The 18068-nt window shown below is 46.4% G+C and overlaps 1 protein-coding gene across 13 annotated transcripts in view; it reads right to left on the bottom strand.

Annotated features, from left to right (window-relative positions):
- LOC140428209 (MAP7 domain-containing protein 2-like) overlaps nucleotides 1-18068 on the bottom strand; it is a 300511-nt gene that overhangs the window by 157874 nt on the left and 124569 nt on the right. The window lies entirely within an intron of this gene.

Raw genomic sequence — 18068 nt, 5'->3', positions numbered from 1 at the left:
CTTTCCTCAAAGCGAAACTAAAAAGCAGAGCCAGAGCTCAGCTCCACCCACACTCTGACATCACTGCAGCCACTTCAGCAGATGAACATTTCTTAAAGTGACATTCCCAAGCCATCAACAAACCAGCTATTTTCATGCCCTTTCCACCTCCAAGCCTGCCCACCAGCAAGAGCAGAAGATTCTGGCCAATACCTCTGAGACTGCAGAAATTCCTCAGCATTGGCCTGATCAATTATGGTCCATAGCGGCCTGTTTGATTATGTTCCATAGCGGCCTGTTCGATTGTGTTCCATAGTGGCCTGATCGATCATATTCCATAGTGGCGTGATCAATTATGGTCCATAGCTGCCTGTTCGATTATGTTCCATAGCGGCCTGTTCGATTATCTTCCATAGTGGCCTGATCGATTATATTCCATAGTGGCATGATCAATTATGGTCCATAGCGGCCTGTTCGATTATGTTCCATAGCAGCCTGTTCGATTATGTTCCATAGTGGCAAGATCAATTATGGTCCATAGCGGCCTGTTCGATTATGTTCCATAGCGGCCTGTTCGATTATGTTCCATAGTGGCATGATCAATTATGGTCCATAGCGGCCTGTTCGATTATGTTCCATAGTGGCATGATCGATTATGTTCCATAGTGGCCTGTTCGATTATGTTCCATAGTGGCCTGATCGACTCTGTTCCATAGTGGCCTGATCGATTATATTCATTATTGGCCTGTTCGACAATGTTCCATACTGGCATGATCGATTATGTTCCATAGTGGCCTGATCGATTATATTCCATATTGGCATGATCAATTATGGTCCATAGCGGCCTGTTCGATTATGTTCCATAGTGGCCTGTTTGATTATGTTCCATAGTGGCCTGATCGATTATGTTTCATAGTGGCCTGTTTGATTATGTTCCATGGTGGCATGATCAATTATGGTCCATAGCGGCCTGTTCGATTATGTTCCATAGTGGCCTGATCGATTCTGTTCCATAGTGGCCTGATCGATTATATTCATTATTGGCCTGTTTGATTATGTTCCATAGTGGCCTGATCGATTATGTTCCATAGTGGCATGATCGATTATGTTACATAGTGACCTGATCGATTATATTCATTATTGGCCTGATCGATTATATTCCATAGTGGCATGATCAATTATGGTCCATAGCGGCCTGTTCGATTATGTTCCATAGTGGCCTGTTAGATTATGTTCCATAGTGGCCTGATCGATTATGTTCCATAGCGGCCTGTTCGATTATGTTCCTTAGTGACCTGATCGATTATGTTCCATAGTGGCCTGTTCGATTATGTTCCATAGTGGCATGATCAATTATGGTCCATAGCGGCCTGTTCGATTATGTTCCATAGTGGCCGGATCGATTCTGTTCCATAGTGGCCTGATCGATTATATTCATTATTGACCTGTTCGATTATGTTCCATAGTGGCATGATCAATTATGGTCCATAGTGGCATGATCGATTATGTTCCATAGCGGCCTGTTCGATTATGTTCCATAGTGGCCTGATCGATTCTGTTCCATAGCGGCTTGATCGATTATATTCATTATTGACCTGTTCGATTATGTTCCATAGTGGCCTGATCGATTATGGTCCATAGCGGCCTGTTCGATTATGCTCCATAGCGGCCTGGTCGATTATGTTCCATAGTGGCCTGTTCGATTATGTTCCATAGTGGCATGATCAATTATAGTCCATAGCGGCCTGTTCGATTATGTTCCATAGTGGCCTGATCCATTCTGTTCCATAGCGGCCTGATCGATTATATTCATTATTGACCTGTTCGATTATGTTCCATAGTGGCATGATCAATTATGGTCCATAGTGGCCTGTTCAATTATGTTCCATAGTGGCATGATCGATTATGTTCCATAGTGGCCTGTTCGATTATGTTCCATAGTGGCCTGATCGATTATGTTCCATAGTGGCCTGTTCGATTATGTTCCATAGTGGCCTGATCGACTCTGTTCCATAGTGGCCTGATCGATTATATTCATTATTGGCCTGTTCGACAATGTTCCATACTGGCATGATCGATTATGTTCCATAGTGGCCTGATCGATTATATTCCATATTGGCATGATCAATTATGGTCCATAGCGGCCTGTTCGATTATGTTCCATAGTGGCCTGTTTGATTATGTTCCATAGTGGCCTGATCGATTATGTTTCATAGTGGCCTGTTTGATTATGTTCCATGGTGGCATGATCAATTATGGTCCATAGCGGCCTGTTCGATTATGTTCCATAGTGGCCTGATCGATTCTGTTCCATAGTGGCCTGATCGATTATATTCATTATTGGCCTGTTTGATTATGTTCCATAGTGGCCTGATCGATTATGTTCCATAGTGGCATGATCGATTATGTTACATAGTGACCTGATCGATTATATTCATTATTGGCCTGATCGATTATATTCCATAGTGGCATGATCAATTATGGTCCATAGCGGCCTGTTCGATTATGTTCCATAGTGGCCTGTTAGATTATGTTCCATAGTGGCCTGATCGATTATGTTCCATAGCGGCCTGTTCGATTATGTTCCTTAGTGACCTGATCGATTATGTTCCATAGTGGCCTGTTCGATTATGTTCCATAGTGGCATGATCAATTATGGTCCATCGCGGCCTGTTCGATTATGTTCCATAGTGGCCGGATCGATTCTGTTCCATAGTGGCCTGATCGATTATATTCATTATTGACCTGTTCGATTATGTTCCATAGTGGCATGATCAATTATGGTCCATAGTGGCATGATCGATTATGTTCCATAGCGGCCTGTTCGATTATGTTCCATAGTGGCCTGATCGATTCTGTTCCATAGCGGCTTGATCGATTATATTCATTATTGACCTGTTCGATTATGTTCCATAGTGGCCTGATCGATTATGGTCCATAGCGGCCTGTTCGATTATGCTCCATAGCGGCCTGGTCGATTATGTTCCATAGTGGCCTGTTCGATTATGTTCCATAGTGGCATGATCAATTATAGTCCATAGCGGCCTGTTCGATTATGTTCCATAGTGGCCTGATCCATTCTGTTCCATAGCGGCCTGATCGATTATATTCATTATTGACCTGTTCGATTATGTTCCATAGTGGCATGATCAATTATGGTCCATAGTGGCCTGTTCAATTATGTTCCATAGTGGCATGATCGATTATGTTCCATAGTGGCCTGTTCGATTATGTTCCATAGTGGCCTGATCGATTATATTCCATAGCGGTCTGTTCGCTTATATTCGATAGTGGCATGATCAATTATGGTCCATAGCGGCCTGTTCGATTATGTTCCATCGTGGCCTGTTCGATTATGTTCCATAGTGGCATGATCGATTATGTTCCATAGTGGCCTGTTCGATTATGTTCCATAGTGGCCTGATCGATTATATTCATTATTGGCCTGATCAATTATGTTCCATGTTGGCCTGATCAAATGTTCCATATTGGCCTGATCGATTATGTTCTGTATTGACCTGATCGATTATGTTCCATATTGGCCTGATCGATTATGCTCCATAGTGGCCTGATCGATTATGTTCTGTATTGGCCTGGTCGAATGTTCCATAGTGGCCTGATCAAATGTTCCATATTGGCCTGATCGATTATGCTCCATAGTGGCCTGATCGATTATGTTCTGTATTGAGTTGATCGATTATGTTCCACATTGACCTGATCGATTATGTTCCATAGTGGCATGATCAATTATGGTCCATAGCGGCCTGTTCGATTATGTTCCATAGTGGCCTGATCGATTATGTTCCATAGTGGCCTGATCGATTATGTTCCATAGTGGCCTGATCGATTATGTTCCATAGTGGCCTGATCGATTATGTTCATTATTGGCCTGATCAATTATGTTCCATGTTGGCCTGATCGATTATATTCATTATTGGCCTGATCGATTATGTTCCATAGTGGCCTGATCAAATGTTCCATATTGGCCTGATCGATTATGCTCCATAGTGGCCTGATCGATTATGTTCTGTATTGAATTGATCGATTATGTTCCGTATTGAATTGATCGATTATGTTCTGTATTGACCTGATCGATTATGTTCCTTATTGGCCTGATTGACTATGTTCTGTATTGACCTGATCGATTATGTTCCATAGTGGTCTGATCGATTATGTTCCATAGTGGCCTGGTCGAATGTTCCATAGTGGCCTGTTCAAATGTTCTGTATTGGCCTGATCGATTATGTTCTGTATTGACCTGAATGATTATGTTCCATATTGGCCTGATCGATTATGCTCCATAGTGGCCTGATCGATTATGTTCTGTATTGAATTGATCGATTATGTTCCGTATTGAATTGATCGATTATGTTCCACATTGACCTGATCGATTATGTTCCTTATTGGCCTGATTGACTATGTTCTGTTTTGACCTGATCGATTATGTTCCATAATGGCCTGATCGATTATGTTCCATAGTGGCATGATCGATTATGTTCCATAGTGGCCTGATCGATTATATTCCATAGTGGCATGATCAATTATGGTCCATAGCGGCATGATCAATTATGGTCCATAGCGGCCTGTTCGATTATGTTCCATAGTGGCATGATCAATTATGGTCCATAGCGGCCTGTTCGATTATGTTCCATAGTGGCATGATCGATTATGTTCCATAGTGGCCTGATCGATTATATTCCATAGCGGTCTGTTCGATTATATTCGATAGTGGCATGATCAATTATGGTCCATAGCGGCCTGTTCAATTATGTTCCATAGTGGCCTGTTCGATTATGTTCCATAGTGGCATGATCGATTATGTTCCATAGTGGCCTGTTCGATTATGTTCCATAGTGGCCTGATCGATTATGTTCCATAGTGGCCTGATCGATTATATTCATTATTGGCCTGATCAATTATGTTCCATGTTGGCCTGATCGATTATATTCATTATTGGCCTGATCGATTATGTTCCATAGTGGCCTGATCAAATGTTCCATATTGGCCTGATCGATTATGTTCTGTGTTGACCTGATCGATTATGTTCCATATTGGCCTGATCGATTATGCTCCATAGTGGCCTGATCGATTATGTTCTGTATTGAATTGATCGATTATGTTCCGTATTGAATTGATCGATTATGTTCCACATTCACCTGATCGATTATGTTCCTTAGTGGCCTGATTGACTATGTTCTGTATTGACCTGATCGATTATGTTCCATAGTGGTCTGATCGATTATGTTCCATAGTGGCCTGATCGAATGTTCTGTATTGGCCTGGTCGAATGTTCCATATTGGCCTGATCGAATGTTCCATATTGGCCTGGTCGAATGTTCCATATTGGCCTGATCGATTATGTTCCATATTGGCCTGGTCGAATGTTCCATACTGGCCTGATCGATAATGTTCCATATTGGCCTGGTCGAATGTTCCGTATTGGCCTGATCGATTATGTTCCATATTGGCCTGGTCGAATGTTCCATACTGGCCTGATCGATAATGTTCCATGTTGGCCTGATCGATTATGTTCCGTATTGGCCTGATCGATTATGTTCCGTATTGACCTGTTCGATTATGTTCCGTATTGACCTTATCGATTATGTTCCGTATTGGCCTGATCGATTATGTTCCGTATTGGCCTGATCGATTATGTTCCGTACTGGCCTGATCGATTATGTTCCGTAGTGACCTGATCGATTATGTTCTGTACTGGCCTGACCGATTATGTTCACAATATTGTGGTGTGAACCTACATCGTTCTGACCCGGAGGAGCGATGACACAAACAGAAGAAACTATTAAATAGGATAGGGGTAGGCCATGAAGCCTTTCATGCCTGCATCCAAAAGCATCATGGCTGATCTTCAACTCCATGTCCCTGACCATTCCCCATATTTAGTGATTCCTTGTGAGACCCTCTTTCTGTATCAGCCTTAAATATATTCATTGATGCAGCATCCATAACCCTCTGGGGTAGAGAATTCCCAAAACTCAGAGAAGTAATTTCACCTCATCCCAGTCCTTCCCCTTATCCAGAGAATGTGACCTCCTGTGTTTTAGATTCCCCACCCATTGGGGAACATTTTCTCAGCATCTACCCTATCAAACCCCTTCTGAATCTCTTTGCTTCAATGTGATCACCTCTCAGTCTAAATGCCAGACCGTACAAGCCCAATTAAGCACACTCTCCCCATGGGACAACCCTCTCATCCCAGGGACCAATCTAGTGAACCTTCACTGTTCCACCTCCAATGCAGGTCTTCCTTAAGGTTTAGGTTGGCTATGGAAAAGGACAAGGAGCATTCCAAAGTTAAAAAAATAATAATTATCAGGAGAGGGCCAACATTAATGGTTCTGGTCCAGATATATTGGAATCAAAGATTGGCAGGCAAAACTGTAACTGAAAAATAAACTGAACAAGACCCTTAAGAGGGGATTGTTCCGGCACAGCTAAGGTATATTCCCACAAGGGGGAAAGGTCAGGGAAACAAATCCGGAGTTTTGTGGATGAAGAAAGAGATAGAGAGTAAGATGAAGTAGAAAAAGCATGCATATGACACATGTCATAGATTATCATAGATTATCATAGAATTTACAGTGCAGAAGGAGGCCATTCGGCCCATCGAGTCTGCACCGGCTTTTGGAAAGAGCACCCTACCCAAGGTCAACACCTCCACCCTATCCCCATAACCCAGTAACCCCACCCAACACTAAGGGCAATTTTGGACACAAAGGGCAATTTATCATGGCCAATCCACCTAACCTGCACATCTTTGGACTGTGGGAGGAAACCGGAGCACCCGGAGGAAACCCACGCACACACGGGGAGGATGTGCAGACTCCGCACAGACAGTGACCCAAGCCGGAATCGAACCTGGGACCCTGGAGCTGTGAAGCAATTGTGCTATCCACAAGGCTACCGTGCTGCCCACATCGCCCTGTCATGTGACAAAGAAGTGCAGGTGAGGTGGATTGGTCATGCTAAATTGCCCCTTAATGTCCAGGGATGTGCAGATTAGGTGGGGTTGTGGGGATAGGGCAGGGGAGTGGGCCTAGGTATGGTGCTCGTTAGAGAGTTGGTGCAAACTCGATGGGCTGAATGACCTCCTTCTGCACTGTCGGGATTCTAGGGTTCTAATACAACAGAGAACCAGGCCCAAGAGATAATATAATAATAATCTTTATTGTCACAAGTAGGCTTACATTAACACTGCAATGAAGTTACTGTGAAATGCCCCTAGACGCCACACTCCAGCACCTGTTAGGGTACACAGAGGGAGAATTCAGACTATCCAATTCACCTAACAAGCACGTTTTCCGGGACTTGTGGGATGAAAGCGGAGCACCCGGAGGAAACACGCAGACACAAGGAGAACGTGCAGACTCCGCACAGACAGTGAGGAATCAAACCTGGGACCCTGGCGCTGTGAAGCAACAGTGCTAACCACTATGCTACTGTGCCGCCCAAAGGATCACATTTCCTTCCTCGGACATGGACGAGTAGATTAAGAGGGACGTGAAAAAACAAATCAGATGAAATTTAATGCCGAGAAATGTGAAGGGATTCATTTTGGCAGGAAGAACAGGAGGAGACAATAAAAAATAGGAGACAATAAAAAATAAAGGGCAAAATTCCAAAAGGAGTGCAAGAGCAGAGGGCACTGGTTGTATATGTGCAAATCATTGACACTGGAAGGGCAGGTTGGGAAATCAGATAATACAAGTTTACAAGATCCAGGGCTTTATAAATAGGGGCACAGAGTATAAAAATAAGCAAGTTGTTAAACATATATAAAACACTAGTTCATTCTCAACTGAGTATGTCCAAAACTGACAAATGAACAAAAGTCACCAAAATTATAAATGAGTGAAAAATGCAATAAAACACCTTCTTTATTAAAGTCTCCATTGGTCACTGAGTTTCCATTTCACCAACTCCAGACAGACAGAGTTTACACACTAAGAAAGATGTATGCCCTTATGCACTTTGCCATGCATTGAAGATTCGCTGTCTAACAGGAGGCAGAGTTGCCATAAATATTTTTCAGGTTGGCAAGATGTAAAGAATGGTATGTCACAGGGATCAGTGCTGGGACTTCAGCTGTTTACAATCTATATAAATGACCATAAGCCTTAGGCCATTCAGCCCATCGAGTCTGCTCTGCCATTCAATCATGGCTGATATGTTTCTCATCCCCATTCTCCTTCCTTCTCCCCAAAACCTCTGATCGCCCTATTAATCAAGGACCTATCGATCTCGGTTTTAAAGACACTTTGATTTGGCCTCCACAGCCTTCTGCGGCAAAGAGTTCCACAGATTCACCACCCTCTGGCTGAAGAAATTCCTCCTCATCTCTGTTTTGAAGGATCGTCCATTTAGTCTGAGATTGTCTCCTCGGGTTCTAGTTTTTCCTACAAGTGGAAACATCCTCTCCCCGCCCATTCTATCCACCCCTCGCAGTATCCTGTAAGTTATCCCCCATATCCTTCTAAACTCCAACGAGTACAGACCCAGAGTCCTCAATCGCTCCTCATATGATAAGCTCTTCATTCTAGGGATGATGGGATGGTTGCCAAATTTGCTGATGACACAAAGACAGGTAGGAAAGTAAATTGTGGAGCGGGCATAAGGAGACTACAAAAAGATATAGATTGGTTAAGTGAGTGAGCAAAGATCTGGCAAATGGAGTATAATGTGGGAAAATGTGAAATTGTTCATTTTGGCAATAATAATAAAAAGCTTAGAGTCTAAATGGTAAAAGATTGCAGAGCTCTGAGATGCAGAGGTGTCCAAGTGCATGGATCACAAAAGGCTGGTTTACAGGTACAGCAAGTAATTAGGAAAGTTAATACAATGTCACCATTTATTGTGAGGGGAATTGAATACAAAAGTAGGGAGGTTATGCTTCAGCTGTACAAGGCACTGGTGAGATCACATCTGGAATATTGTGTACAATATTGGCCAATTTATTTAAATTCCGAGAAGGATTATCAGATTAATACCTGGAATGGGCGGGTTGTTTTAGGAGGAAAGGTTTGTTTCTACTGGAGTTTAGAAGAGCAAGAGATGGCTTGATTGAATCATTTAAAATCCTGAGGGGTATTGACAGGGTGGAAGTGGAGAGGATGTGTCCTCTTGTGGGAAAATCAAGAACCAGTGGTCACTGTTTAAAAATAAGGGTCCACCCATTTAAAATGGGGATGAGGCAAAATCTTTTCTCTCAGAAGGTCGTGAGTCTTTGGTACTCTCTTCCTCAAAAGGTGATGAGGGCAGAATCTGAATACTTTTAAGGCAGAGCTAGATAGATTCTTGATTAACAAGGAGGTGAAAGGTTATCGGGGGTAGGCAGGAATGTGGGGTTGAGATTACAATCAGATCAGCCATGACCTCATTTAATGGTGGGGCAGGATTGAAGAGCCGAGTGGCCTATTTCTACTCCTAACTGATAAGTTCATAAGACTGACACTTATTGTCCATCCCTTGCAGCTCTGAGGAGGCAGTGATTTACCTTTTGTAACAGGCTCAGGTCAATTCCAAGGGCTCTAAGGAGTCAACCAGATGAGAATAGGACCAGAGTCACATAGTCTAGAGAGCACACAGCATATTTCATTCTCTAAAGGACTTTAGTGAATCAGTTGGATTTTTGGGACAATCCAACAGCTAATTGGCCATTTTCCTGACACCAGCTTCTTATTTTCAGAGTGTGAAAAACTGGATTAAGATTTGAGATGAATGTAGAAATTGTTATACATAAGAACATAAGAGCTAGGAGCAGGAGTAGGCCATCTGGCCCCTCGAGCCTGCTCCACCATTCAATGAGATCATGTCTGATCTTTTGTGGACTCAGCTCAACTTTCCGGCCCGAACACCATAACCCTTAATCCCTTTATTCTTCAAAAAACTATCTATCTTTATCTTAAAATCATTTAATGAAGGAACCTCTACTGCTTCACTGGGCAAGGAATTCCATAGATTCACAACCCTTTGGGTGAAGAAGTTCCTCCTAAACTCAGTCCTAAATCTACTTCCCCTTATTTTGAAGCTATGCCCCTAGTTCTGCTTTCACCCGCCAGTGGAAACAACCTGCCCGCATCTATCCTATCTATTCTTTTCATAATTTTATATGTTTCTATAAGATCCCCCCTCATCCTTCTAAATTCCAACGAGTACAGTCCCAGTCTACTCAACCTCTCCTCGTAATCCAACCCCTTCAGCTCTGGGATTAACCTAGTGAATCTCCTCTGCACACCCTCCAGCGCCAGTATGTCCTTTCTCAGATAAGGAGACCAAAACTGAACACAATACTCCAGGTGTGGCCTCACTAACACCTTATTCAATTGCAGCATAACCTCCCTAGTCTTAAACTCCATCCCTCTAGCAATGAAGGACAAAATTCCATTTGCCTTATTAATCACCTGTAAACCAACCTTTTACAATATATTTCATATTTTAGCAGTAATGTTATAAAAAAACATTTTAAAATGCCTACAGGCACCAGGTCTACAAAAGCTGTAATTAAAGGAGTCGTAAAAAGTGAGAAAATGATTGATTTTTAACCATTTACTTGTTTACAGCGACGGCTAATGAGATATTGTTTTGATTAGTAGAGATTCCCTGGAGAGTAGATAATTTATGAGGGAGTGTGTTTCATCCTAGTTAAGCAGGTGATGGAACATCTTAGAGGGATACATTTGGTGAATTAATGGGAGGAGCCAGGTCTGCCTGTAGTTTGCACCTTTACCAAATGCTGTTAGGTAGAGCAGAAGAGTCTGACAAGACAGAAGGATTTTCAGGTTGTTCCTGAAAGAGTCTCTGTCTGCACAGATAAGCAAGTAACCTCTTTTGTGAACTTTATTTATAAGTGGTATTTAAACTATCTTGGTTTGTTAATTGGAATTAGGGGCATATGTAGATAGTAAGTTGAAGTTTTTCCTTTCATTTAAAAACTATTTAACTGCTAATGTTATTTGCTTGATAATCTGGTTAAATCTGTGTTTAAATTAAAGTTTTTTTTAACATAAAAGATATTGATAGGCAGAGTCATCACTCCTGGGGTGACGTGCCCTTTCCCCACAGTTATACAAATAGAAACATTTTTGAAGATTCCTAACATAAACTGGGGTCTGGTATGCTAACATGAATTGGGGACTGGTCCGGTATCCTAACATAAATTGGGGACTGGTCCGGTATCCTAACAAAAATTGGGGACTGGTCCGGAATCCTAACACAAATTGGGGATCCGGTATCCTAACATAAATTGGGGATTGGTCCAGTATCCTAACATAAATTGGGGATCCGGTATCCTAACATAAATTGGGGATTGGTCCAGTATCCTAACATAAATTGGGTTCTGGTCTGGTAGCCTAACATAAATTGCGGTCCTGAGCCATTGTTCCATCAGCAACTCTGTAGGTGTCACACCCATGGTAGCATGAAGGGTTGTCCGGTAACTGAAGAGAAAATTGGCCAGTCGCGTTTCCCAAGACCCCGTGGTCAGTTTCTTTGTTGCATTTTTGAAGGTTTGGACTTCTCACTGTGACAAACCGTTTCAGGCTGGGTGAAACAGGGTGGTCCGCACGTGCCGAATTCTGTTCGAGGCCACAAACGCTTCCAACACTTTGCTGGTGAACGTGGGGCAGTTATCTGACACTCACATTGGCTATTCCATGGGTGCTGAATGTGTACTGCAGCCTACCCATGGTTGTTTTTGTGGTCACAGTTTACACCTTGTGGACCTCGAACCACTTCGAGTGGGTGTCTACCATAACGAGGGATGTTGCTCCCTGAAAGGTGCCGGGGAGGTCTATGTGGACGCGGGACCAAGGTTACCCGTAAGGATTCGGGCAGCGTGTGTCTGAACTCACATGAGGTGGCGAGCATTCTGAAGCGCGCCAAAAATTTGCCATTTGATTCTCCTAGGACCTGCAAGGCCATGTGAAAACAGAACCGGCGGACCATTACCAGGGGTTGCAGGTTAAGATATGCCTCAACCAGGGCCACCAAATGCGATGAAAGACTTCGAGTCTGGCCTGTCCAGTGTGTGAGGCTCTTGATGAGCGCATAGGTGGGTCCCCCGACTGTAGTCAGCAGGATAACGGTCTGTCGTTCGTCCCCAATGCACTGCACCCGCTCTACATACTGGGTCCAGTCATCGGTACCAGCATTTTATTTTTAAAACTTAGAGTACCCAATTCATTTTTTCCAATTAAGGGGCAATTTAGCATGGCCAATCCACCTAGCCTGCACATTTTTGGGTTGTGGTGGCGAAACCCACGCAAACACGGGGAGAATGTGCAAACTCCACACGGACAGTGACCAGAGCCGGGATCGAACTTTGTACCTCAGCGCCGTGAGGCAGCAGGGCTAACCCACTGCACCATCGTGCTGCCCTATCGATACCAGCATCGAGTACCAGTTCAAGTTTCCCGATGTGCGGCAGCTCACCATTCAGAATGGAGGCTTTTGTGGGACTGGGTGAAGTGGTTCAGCGGTATAGCTCATGTCGGCTGCGGCAGCTCCACCTCACCCTCGTCGCCAGTATAGAATCCAACACGAGAGACAACGGGACACACGGTAGGGTAGAAATGAACTACAGGTTTATTACGGTATACACAAATAAAAAAAACTACACTCCTCTCCCAAAGAGCCCAGGGACCCCTCCAAGCACCCACAGGGAAGAGGATCTTTTGATGAGCTGTGGATCCTGGGGAGACACTGAGATGTACGGTCAGGAAGGCTGAGAAATTATAGTAACAGCGTGGGCACGAGTGAGTTTAGGTCTGAGTAGATATGAACCACCTAAGTTAGCACCGTTTAACTATTCAAAAGTCACATGATGTATCCTTAAAGTGCCTCCCCACCCTCATTTCATTTCATCATGCACAGCCAACCTCATATATAGGCTGGAAGCAGGATGTCCTCAACCTCCCTTCTGCGAGGATAGCAGCTCAATAGTTGTCCTTTCCTGCTATTGTAACCAGGCAGTCATGCTGATGTAATCTTGGTGATTGGCACTGCCCCCCCGCCCACCCCCCCACCCCCCATCCCACCTATCCTTCACCAAGTGCCAGATCCATTGGAGACTAACAGCACGATAATAATGGAGGCCCCGCAAAGGCTTGCAAGCAGCAAATACTTGCCCACACCCCCCCTAACTTCCAGGACTTAGCCTTCCTGTTCCGAGAATGACTGAGCTGGTTCCCCCACATCCTCTCTGGTGCCTCTCCATTGGACTCCCTGGTGGGTTGAGGACCTGCACGCTCGATATCCCCTTCAGAGGTGAGGTTGCCAGGTTCACGTTTTTATACAGATGTTAGGGGGCATGGGGTACAGGGAAATTTGACCGTCAGGATACAGAATTGGCTGGCCGAAAGAAGACAGCGAGTGGTAGTGGATGGAAAGTATTCCGCCAGGAGGCCGGTGACCAGTGTTGTCCCGCAGGGATCTGTTCTGGGACCTCTGCTCTGTGGTTTTTATAAATGACTTGGATGAGGAAGTGGAAGGGTGGGTTAGTAAGTTTGCCAAATATGCGAAGGTTGGTGGAGTTGTTGATAGTGTTGAGGGCTGTTGCAGGTTACAACAGGACATTGACAGGATGCAGAGCTGGGCTGAGAAGTGGGGATGGAGTTCAACCTAGGTAAATGTGAAGTGATTCATTTTGGAAGGTCGAATTTAAATGCTGAACAGGGTTAAAGGCAGGATTCTCAGAAGTGTGGAGGAACAGAGGGATCTTGGGGTCCACGTACGTAGATCCCTCAAAGTTGCCACCCAGGTTGATAGGGTTGTTAAGAAGGCGTATGGTGTGTTGGCTTTCATTAACAGGGGTATTGAGTTTAAGAGCCGCTAGGTTTTTCTGCAGCTTTATAAAACCCTGGTTAGACCACACTTGGAATATTGTGTCCAGTTCTGGTCGCCTCATTATAGGAAGGATGTGGATGCTTTGGAGAGAATGCAGAGGAGATTTACCAGGGTGCTGCCTGGACTGGAGGGTATGTCTTATGAAGAAAGGTTGAGGGAGCTAGGGCTTTTCACACTGGAGTGAAGAAAGAAGAGATGTGACTTGATAGAGGTGTACAAGGTGATGAGAGGCATGGATAGAGTGGATAGTCAGAGACTTTTCCCCAGGGTGGAAATGGCTGTCACGAGGGGACATAATTTTAAGGTGATTGGAGGAAGGTATAAGGGAGTTGTCAGAGGTAGGTTCTTTACACAGAGAATGGTGGGTGTGTGGAATGCACTGCCAGCGGAGGTGGTGGAGTCAGAGTCATTAGGGACATTTAAGCGACTCTTAGACGGGCACATGGACAGCAATAAATTGAAGGGGTGTAGGTTAGGCTGATCTTAGATTAGGATAAATGGTCGGCACAATATCGTGGGCCGAAGGGCCTGTACTGTTCTATGTTCTACGTTATAAAGGGCCATCCTCCCTGACCTGCCCCCAATTATCAGGGAAGTTCACACTCAGCTGTGTATGGGGTAGAATCACATAAAGCACAGTCTTTGGTCCCCAAAGGGATTGTAACACTATACATCACTCGCTTTTCCATTCTCTTCATGATGCAATCTAAAGTCACTTATTGTGAAATCTAGACTAGCTACAGCACTTCATCCTGTCTCTCTATTATTCCATTAAGAGTTCACAGACTGCTACAAAAATATAATTTGCAAGTCAAAAGGAATGTTGGCCTTTATCTCAAAGAGATTTGGAATTCAAAAAGGTAGAAGTTACGTTTCAGTTGTGATTTGGAGTCCTGCACTCAATTCAAGGCACCAACCTCGGAAAGGATAAGTTGACCTTGGAGGGGAATGCAGCACAGATTCTCCAGAATTATACTGGATTATAAGTGTTAAATTATTGGAAATCATTATAAAAACGAGGTTTGTACTCACACGTGTCTCGAAGATGGATCTACTCGAGGGGTTTATAGTTAAAGGAATTCATGATCGCAGCATTCGATTGTGAGCTTCTCTAATACATTCCATAAATTGAACACAATCAGTAATGTTCAGCTCAGGATACTGTTTGGGCTAGTTCAGGATTACAGCTGAGTTAAGCTCCAAAGGTTTGATTAATAGCCTGTAAGACATTTCCCACTGTGAGCCCATGTTAATTGCAATAATTGTCTGTTAAGGGAGAATAGCCTGAAGCTAGCCTGTCCCTTAAAACTGGCTTATTTCCAAGACAGCAAATAAAGTCACAGGGCGGGATATTCCGTCCTGCCCGTAGTGGAGGGAGCTCATCACTGGCCGTTGTCAGGATCTTCTGGACCTGCCAAAGTCTAGAGTGTTTAGCATGGATCGCCCATCCTGCCACCTGAGAACCCAGGGTTACCATTGGCGGGACCAGCAAATCCTGCCTGCTCTCCCATTTCCTCCCAGACACTCAAAGAATTTTTATTTCTTCATTTGCAGGATGAGGGCATCGCTGGTTCCTCCAGCAGTTATTGCCCATTCCTAATTGCCCTTGCTCGGACATTTCAGAGGCATTTAAGAGTCAACCACGTTACTGGAGTCATATGTAATAATAATAATCTACATTAGTGTCACCAGTAGGTTTACATTAATACTGCAATGAAGTTACTGTGAAAATCCCCTAGACGCCACACTCCGGCACCTGTTCGGGTACACAGAGGGAGAATTCAGAATGTCCAATTCACCTAACAAGCACGTCTCTCGGGAACTGTGGGAGGAAACGGGAGCACCCGGAGGAAACAGACCAGGTAACAACGGCAGATTACTCTCCCTAAAGTACATTAGTGACCCAGATAGGGTTGGGGAGTTCTGGCGACTGCAAGTTGTTGGGGAGGGGATTAGGGCAGAGGGGAGTCGTGGGGATTAGGCATGATGGAGTGTTGGTGGGGGCAAGGAGATGGGGAGTTGTGGGGGTGAAGATACTGGAGAGGGGGAGGGGGAGAGTGGTGGGGGGTGGAGAGTGGTGGGGGGTGGAGAGTGGTGGGGGGTGGAGAGTGGTGAGGGGTGGAGTGTGGTGAGGGGGGAAAGAGGAGTGAGGGGGGAAAGAGTGGTGGGGAGGAAAAGAGTGGTGGGGAGGAAACGAGTGGTGGGGAGGAAACGAGTGGTGGGGAGGAAAAGAGTGGTGGGGAGGAAAAGAGTGGTGGGGAGGAAAAGAGTGGTGGGGAGGAAAAGAGTGGTGGGGAGGAAAAGAGTGGTGGGGAGGAAAAGAGTGGTGGGGAGGAAAAGAGTGGAGGTGGGGAAAAGAGTGGTGGGGGGGAAAAGAGTGGTGGGGGGGAAAAGAGTGGTGGGGGGGAAAAGAGTGGTGGGGGGGAAAAGAGTGGTGGGGGGGAAAAGAGTGGTGGGGGGAAAAGAGTGGTGGGGGGGAAAAGAGTGGTGGGGGGGAAAAGAGTGGTGGGGGGGAAAAGAGTGGTGGGGGGGAAAAGAGTGGTGGGGGGGAAAAGAGTGGTGGGGGGGAAAAGAGTGGTGGGGGGGAAAAGAGTGGTGGGGGGGAAAAGAGTGGTGGGGGGGAAAAGAGTGGTGGGGGGGAAAAGAGTGGTGGGGGGGAAAAGAGTGGTGGGGGGGAAAAGAGTGGTGGGGGGGGAAAGAGTGGTGGGGGGGAAAGAGTGGTGGGGGGGGAAAGAGTGGTGGGGGGGAAAAGAGTGGTGGGGGGGGAAAGAGTGGTGGGGGGGAAAAGAGTGGTGGGGGGAAAAGAGTGGTGGGGGGAAAGAGTGGTGGGGGGAAAGAGTGGTGGGGGGAAAGAGTGGTGGGGGGAAAGAGTGGTGGGGGGAAAGAGTGGTAGGGGGGAAAGAGTGGTGGGGGGGAAAGAGTGGTGGGGGGGAAAAGAGTGGTGGGGGGAAAAGAGTGGTGGGGGGGAAAAGAGTGGTGGGGGGGAAAAGAGTGGTGGGGGGGAAAAGAGTGGTGGGGGGGAAAAGAGTGGTGGGGGGGAAAAGAGTGGTGGGGAGGAAAAGAGTGGTGGGGAGGAAAAGAGTGGTGGGGGGGAAGAGTGGTGGGGGGAAAGAGTGGTGGGGGGAAAGAGTGGTGGGGGAAAAGAGTGGTGTGGGGAAAGAGTGGTGTGGGGAAAGAGTGATGGGGGGGAAGAGTGGAGGGGGGGAAGAGTGGAGGGGGGGGAAAGAGTGGTGGGGGGGGAAGAGTGGTGGGGGAAGAGTGGTGGGGGGGAAGAGTGGTGGGGGGGAAGAGTGGTGGGGGGGAAGAGTGGTGGGGGGGAAGAGTGGTGGGGGGAAAGAACAGTGATGAGGGGGAGAATGGTGAGGAGATGGAGTGGTGAGGGGGGTGTGGTGAGGAGAGTGGTGTGGAGGGGAAGGTTGGTGAGGGAAGGGTGGTAAGGGGCGAGGGTGGTGAAGGGGCAAGAGGGGGCAGAGTAGTGAGGGGGAAGAGAGTGGTGAGGGGGGAGAGAATGGTGGGGGAAAGAGTGGTGGGGGGAAAGAGTGGTGGGGGGAAAGAGTGGTGGGGGGAAAGAGTGGTGGGGGGGAAGAGTGATGGGGGGGAAGAGTGGAGGGGGGGAAGAGTGGAGGGGGGGAAGAGTGGAGGGGGGGGAAGAGTGGAGGGGGGGGAAGAGTGGTGGGGGGGAAGAGTGGTGGGGGGGAAGAGTGGTGGGGGGGAAGAGTGGTGGGGGGGGAAGAGTGGTGGGGGGGAAGAGTGGTGGGGGGGAAGAGTGGTGGGGGAAGAGTGGTGGGGGGGAAGAGTGGTGGGGGGGAAGAGTGGTGGGGGGGAAGAGTGGTGGGGGGGAAGAGTGGTGGGGGGGAAGAGTGGTGGGGGGGGAAGAGTGGTGGGGGGGGAAGAGTGGTGGGGGGGAAGAGTGGTGGGGGGAAGAGTGGTGGGGGGGAAGAGTGGTGGGGGGGAAGAGTGGTGGGGGGGAAGAGTGGTGGGGGGGAAGAGTGGTGGGGGGGAAGAGTGGTGCGGAGCGAAAGAGTGGTGCGGAGCGAAAGAGTGGTGGGGCGAAAGAACAGTGATGAGGGGGAGAATGGTGAGGAGATGGAGTGGTGATGGGGGGTGTGGTGAGGAGAGTGGTGTGGAGGGGAAGGTTGGTGAGGGAAGGGTGGTAAGGGGCGAGGGTGGTGAAGGGGCAAGAGGGGGCAGAGTAGTGAGGGGGAAGAGAGTGGTGAGGGGGGAGAGAA

Source organism: Scyliorhinus torazame, chromosome 8 (assembly GCF_047496885.1).
Source record: "Scyliorhinus torazame isolate Kashiwa2021f chromosome 8, sScyTor2.1, whole genome shotgun sequence".
In the NCBI taxonomy this organism is placed as follows: Eukaryota; Metazoa; Chordata; class Chondrichthyes; order Carcharhiniformes; family Scyliorhinidae; genus Scyliorhinus; species Scyliorhinus torazame.
The sequence above is the reverse complement of the archived record's forward strand: the minus strand, read 5'-3'. Positions and strand labels throughout refer to the sequence as shown.